Source organism: Micromys minutus (genome assembly GCF_963924665.1).
Source record: "Micromys minutus genome assembly, chromosome: 1".
In the NCBI taxonomy this organism is placed as follows: domain Eukaryota; kingdom Metazoa; phylum Chordata; class Mammalia; order Rodentia; family Muridae; genus Micromys; species Micromys minutus.
The window spans coordinates 219,614,965-219,620,964 of NC_137969.1; the positions used below are offsets into that span (position 1 = coordinate 219,614,965).

The 6,000-nt window shown below is 39.7% G+C and overlaps 1 pseudogene across 1 annotated transcript; it reads right to left on the bottom strand.

Annotated features, from left to right (window-relative positions):
• Window positions 1–2,175: 2,175 nt before the first annotated feature.
• On the bottom strand, window positions 2,176–5,195 carry LOC308417463 (ras GTPase-activating protein 1-like; annotated as a pseudogene). The gene has a single exon. The product of its transcript is annotated as a ras GTPase-activating protein 1-like (transcript).
• Between the last annotated feature and the right edge of the window lie 805 nt (window positions 5,196–6,000).

The following is a 6,000-nucleotide window of genomic DNA, read 5'->3' on the forward strand; positions in this document are numbered from 1 at the left end:
ATATATCTTTGTTGTGTATTAAAGTGTCTCTGGGGTATATGCCCAGAAGTGGAATAGCTGGGTCTTCAGGTAGTACTAGTCATCTTAATTGTCATACTCTTGATGCTATGCAATCTCTGCCCCAGGAATTCTCTGAGAAAATATCTTTCAGAGCCAATGAACTTTATTTCTCCTATTTCATGTTCTGCCTATGTTGTCCAAATGGCTGCAAGATCCAATCCTAGAAAATGTTGACCTTGCTCCTTCTGGACTTGTGAAGAAGGATAGATGTAAACTACATATTATATGCAAGTAAATAAGTTCAAATGAGAACAAAACAAACAGTTAAGCAAAAAATCCTGGTAATGGGATAAATCAAAGCAAGACCTGGCAACATTGACATAAAGAGAACTAAATTTAAAGAGATATCTAAGAAAATGTTTATATTGAACCATCTTTACCATCCAATTTATGTTAAGACACAGCAAGAGAAGACCCATTAGGGACTGTGTCTATTTCTTGATATTTTGACATCCTAGTATCCAGTAACTTATCATGACTCTGCAACCCTTGAGTCACTACAAACCTGTTCATATTTAGGTATTAGTTTCCACAAGGACAAAGTTGAATTAAATGATCTCTTTAATTTATCCTAAAATGCTTATTTTCAAACTTGAAGGGAATTCAATCCTTCCATATTGTTTTTTTGACAATTATTTTATTGTCATAGACCATAATCAAAATGTCTGTACATACTTCTTACTGCACAACCTCCTACCCAGTTGCTTGAGCTGCCTTCTCTCCTTTTTGTTGCTTTCTCTGTTTCTTTTCTCTGTTCAGATAAAGTCTATTAAGCAGAACTAACTGTGCAGATGTCCCAGCAGCAGTTTAGTCTACCATTGTTGGAGCTGTTTTCTGCCCCACGCAGTTTTCCAGCCAGCTTTCTATTCCTCTCGTTGTAATCAAAAGAGCGACTCCTTGGTGTCCTCCTTTCAGTGTCTAGATCAGTCATAACCTTTGCACCACGAAGAGCTGTACGTATCCCTCCCTGCCTTGACTCACATTTGATCTAGTGTCTCCTGACACTCCTGTGCAAACTGTTTGTCAATTAGACTCCCACAAATTCAACTTCTGTCCAGATTATGTAAAACATCTTTCGTGTCACAAACATCCTCAATCTGAACATATGCAAATCTCGGATGCCTAGTGTAAAAATCAAGTGGAACATAAACACCTACTATTGGGTCACTAGACCTGGTGTTCACTGCCACTTCCCTGAGGAATGTCGGGTGGAAGAAGAGTGAGTTCAGGTAGCAGGACATGACAGTGGCAGGAGTGTGGCTATCACTGTTTAGAATAACGGCAAACCGTCTAATATTCCAGCATAGGATCACACCCATTCCCATGTCTGTTTTTTTTTTTTTTTAACATGCAATAATTGGTACGACAACCAATAATATTTATTGAATTCAAACTATGTACTGTTGCAAACATTTTACCAAAAGCATGGGATCTAAATACAGTCTTTGGCAATTCCGACAAAATGAGTGGTATGTTTAAAAAATAAAGATGATGAGCAATAGATCATCCGTTTTATATCTTTCAGCAGTTCTGGGAAGATAGCACAGTATCTTTTAAAAGCAGACAGCAAGGTTGTTCTTATTGTGATGTCAAACTCTGGAAACTGTAAATACAAATAAATTCAGTGAACAGTCAAATGGCAATATTCATAAGGAAGAAATTACAGTAAGAACTGTCTGTGATCCAGTTAAATTCTGCTGTCAATAGGAAGTGTTTTCCAGTCAGTTGATTTCATAGTTCCTTCACTGAGAGACAGCAAAACTTTGGAAATTGGATATACTGAAAATATATTTTCAAAGTACAAGACAGTCAGTCATTACATTTTTGTTGTTGTTAAGAGTGACCCGTACACCAAGGCTCAGAGTTTGGTAAAGATTCCATGTGGAGAAAGTGCACAACATTCAGCACAGATAGTTTGCTAAGATGCTGGCAGTAAGTCTCCAGCAGACTCTTGGGCTTTTGCTTGCATAGCTCACACATCACCGGAATGTAGAAAGGTGTGCTGTTTTCGTCTTTATCTTTTTATTATTTTTTTCTTTTTGGCTAGAGCAAAGGAGACATGGTGATGTGAATTGCGACACTGGGCATACTGAATCCATGCAGAACACTGGTCTGCTACCTGACATCACTGGTTTTTATATACTGGTTTTGTTTTTGTTGAAGCAGTTCTGTTATTGACAAAAGCTTTTTCAGTACATGCTGCTGTAGGCCATGCTCATTACTGAGTGTTCTCAGTTCATCTGAATGAGCTACACAAATCTCATGCAATGCTGCTAAAGCATGAGACAGTTCAGTTCTAGAATGTTCTGTAGTGTCTGGAAGTTCAGGTACACTCCCAACTTCATCTAAAAACATGATCATGTGATGTTTATTACTTTTGATAAATGAATTGACACCTTCCATTTAAGGTTCCTTAGCTCCAAATTCCACACAATTTGCAAAATTCTGCACAGATTTGGTCACTAATGTCAGTGTTCTTGCAGCAATAGGAGAGGGGGAATCTGAGATGAGATTAAACATGCATGGATTCAGGATATATCAGGGTAGATAAGCCAAAGAAAAACAAAACCACTAACAACTCTTGTTCTCATAGTGTTATTTGTAGGCCACCTATGCTGAAGTGATTTCTGAAAACACCCATACAAATATCTCAGTGTCGATGGAAGTATTTCTGAAGCCAGGAATATTTTCTCCACAAGCTCTAAAAGTATGCTAAATAGGTTGCTAATTAGTGTTCACATCTTCATTTTTTTTTTCTAACTTTGATGGACTTAACTCACAGGATTTCTTGCTTTTCATGATCTTTAAAATGGCGTCTTTCAAAGCAGCATGAGCCAACTGTGTGGCAGTGGCTTTCATATACTGCTCTGTCAAGGCACTTTTAAGTGTTGTGGCTCGAAATAGGGTGGTGGCTTCATCTTCCATACTTATTTCTCTGTCACTTAGTGTGCAAAACAACAATGACTCAAGCTCTTCATGATCAAAAAGATGCTGGCCTATAGTGTTTGGTCTTGCCCACTTATGTGTGAGAAAGCAGACTACATAAAGTTCCTTTTGCAGTATAAGCTCTCTAAATTCACTGTATTCTTCTTCTGGCGTGATCTTTCTCACAGAGTATGGTGCTCGAACATGCAGAGATCCTGGTTCAATACCTTTTAGTGGTATATGAGGACTTAGCAGAAACCATTCTTCTCTGGCATGTCCTTTCTGTAACCTGCTCAACTGGCAACGCATATATAAAATATCTGGATCTCTGCCTTTCTTTGTTTTATTACTAAGTGTGATTTCAAATCTATCGATGTCAGGAGGAAGGTCATCAAAAACAAAGTCCTCTGACCATACTGGGTTTGGCCCTCCCTTACATGAGTTCTTGGTACTTGGACACTATTCAAGGAGATGTTACAATGCTTTAATGGTAGTTTATGGGCTTCTTCAATATGTAAAACAAGGCTGCTGACCTGAGGAAGGCGTTTATTACATGTCCCTTGGCTACTTTTTCGTAAACTGCAAAATTCTTACAGACCTTTCACCCAATCCTCTGCTTGTTCTGGAGTTTCTCCTGCAAAGTAAAAGATGTAATGTTCTTCACTAAAGTGCTGAACTACTATCTAAAACCAGGTTGGCCTTCAGAAGAGACTATCATGGGCAACATAGTCAGAACATACACTGAGATCTATGAGCCCTTTTCACTTTCCAAATAAATAAATTGGGCATCACTGCCCTCTATGACAAAATAGAAAAATTGTCCTATGTTTCCTTTTGCCCTTCTTCAGAAGATAACCCTTTTAAACAATATTTTTATTAAAAATCATCCTTTGTTTGATGACGTATTGTATTATAGATTTCCTTCCCATCCATGGTGTCCTTGAGTACTGGTCCTTGATCCTGCATTGATACAAGTTCCTTAAGATAATAGCCTTCGACAACCTGTTCTTTCTGATAGTGTTCTATGATGTCTGTGACACTATTATAATAGCGGCCTTCCATCATAAACTGGTTGCTAGGTATTGGGTAAATTTTAAATTGCTGAATATTTTCATTGGTGCAAAAATACAGGGAATAATTTCTAGGGATATTATCTGAGGGCCACACAAGAAAGCTGCAGACTTGGCCAACTGTCAATAATAAATTATAAGCTTCTTGTTTGGAAATCTTCCCATGGAATCATTTTTGCCTTCGTGTGGATCTTCTTCCCGGCCCACCTCTTCCACTAGGTCTTCAACAGTAAGGCCTTGTTCATCTTATCTTAGATTTGTAACCCACATCCATCCATCTTCTAACTCATTGTGAACAATAAACGTATCTCCTTTTAAGACACTTATTTTATCAGTGTCTGGTACTTTCGTGTCAGGCAGAATGGCTCCTGCACGTCTTCGATCTACTGGCTCTGAGGATGCAACTGGGTAATTTTTCTCCTTTAAGTAAACAAGATACATGACTGTACTAACGTATTGTGTCTGAGAGTGAAGAAAAACGCTTCCACCAATGCAGTGATCACCACACATAGCAATAATCCTAAAATGATTGACACCCTTTGGCTGGCTAAGAAACCAAAGTACAAAGAACCCCAGCCTCCGATCACTCTCTTATAAAGTAGCTTCCAGATTTCCCTGCCTGCCTGAGGCCGTCTTCTGCTATAGTTCAATCAAGTTTTCCGTAATACCACTTGTTAGCTGGAGGTGCGGTCAACGGTATGGCCACCTCTTCTTCCTCCTATTCTGTCCATCCAGGGAGTCAACTTCATCCACTCTTCCCAGACCAGAGCCCAAAGGGGGCAGCTTAGGAGACTGCAGCAGAAGGAATCTGTCTGCCTGACCCTAGCATCTCAGCAGGCAAAGACAGAGTCCAATTGGTGAAAGCTCAGCTGTAGCATCTGTCATGCCAGCAGCAGCACCATCAGTCAGCACGCGCCCCTCAGGACACCAAACACCGGCTGGGTCCCCAGGAACCCCAACGCGGCTCCGCCAGTGAGGGCCGCAGCCAGGTCTGCGTCCGCCAGCCAGGACACAGGACAGCTGCCACCGTCGGTGCCCAGGGTAACTTTGCCCAGAACGCTGCAGGGTAGGCGCTGGAGCCAGTGGTCCCGCTCTGCAGCCGGCCCCTGAGGTCGCCGGGCCACGTTCCTCATTGCCCATCTCATGTTGAAGCTCGCTCTCCTCTAGTTACCCCGCTGCCCCCATGTCTATTTTTAATCTAAATAATAATGCATATTTGCTTTATTATTATGACACTGTAGTTGTTCTTCTCCAGAGAGCCATATAAATAAGCAGATATCCTTTGATAATGGCTAGGAACCAAATATGAGACCAAGTTTGAAATTCATAATTTTCAGTCTTATTTTTTAAGAACTTTTCACAGCACTACTATAGACCTGTAGGACAGTCATCAATTCTGTGCAACAGTCAGAGCATTTGTCACCCTATGTTCCGGAGTCAACAACAGGTGCTGGAATGGCAGGAAAGGCCAGGAAATAAGTCTCATAAAAGATAAAGCAGAGGAAAAAGAACTAAGCCTTGAGTATTTTTAGGTGATAAATGTTCCTTGTCAAAAGAAACATTTAACTTTGTAAAATCATGCCATAATACAATATTCATTATGGATGGCAGGTTCAAGAACAGATGAACAATTACATTTTCCCTGGAGTATATTTATATTATAATTCAATATAAGAAGGCAATGCTAGATATTTTTGAACTTCATTAGAAATTTAGAATATCAGACATTACGCTGTCTAATAAAGTTGTGTGTAATGACATCTCCTGTCTCAGTTTTAACTAATCTTTGCTTTTCTTCTAGAGCATCATCTGTCTCAAGGTTCAGGGTCTTTCAAAGTCCACTTTTGAAACCAAGTTGATTATGGGCACTTAATAGCTTTTATTTTAAAATATATGTAGTGTGTGGTTGTGCTCAAGAGAAGTATTTGACAAATGTTTCTCTATT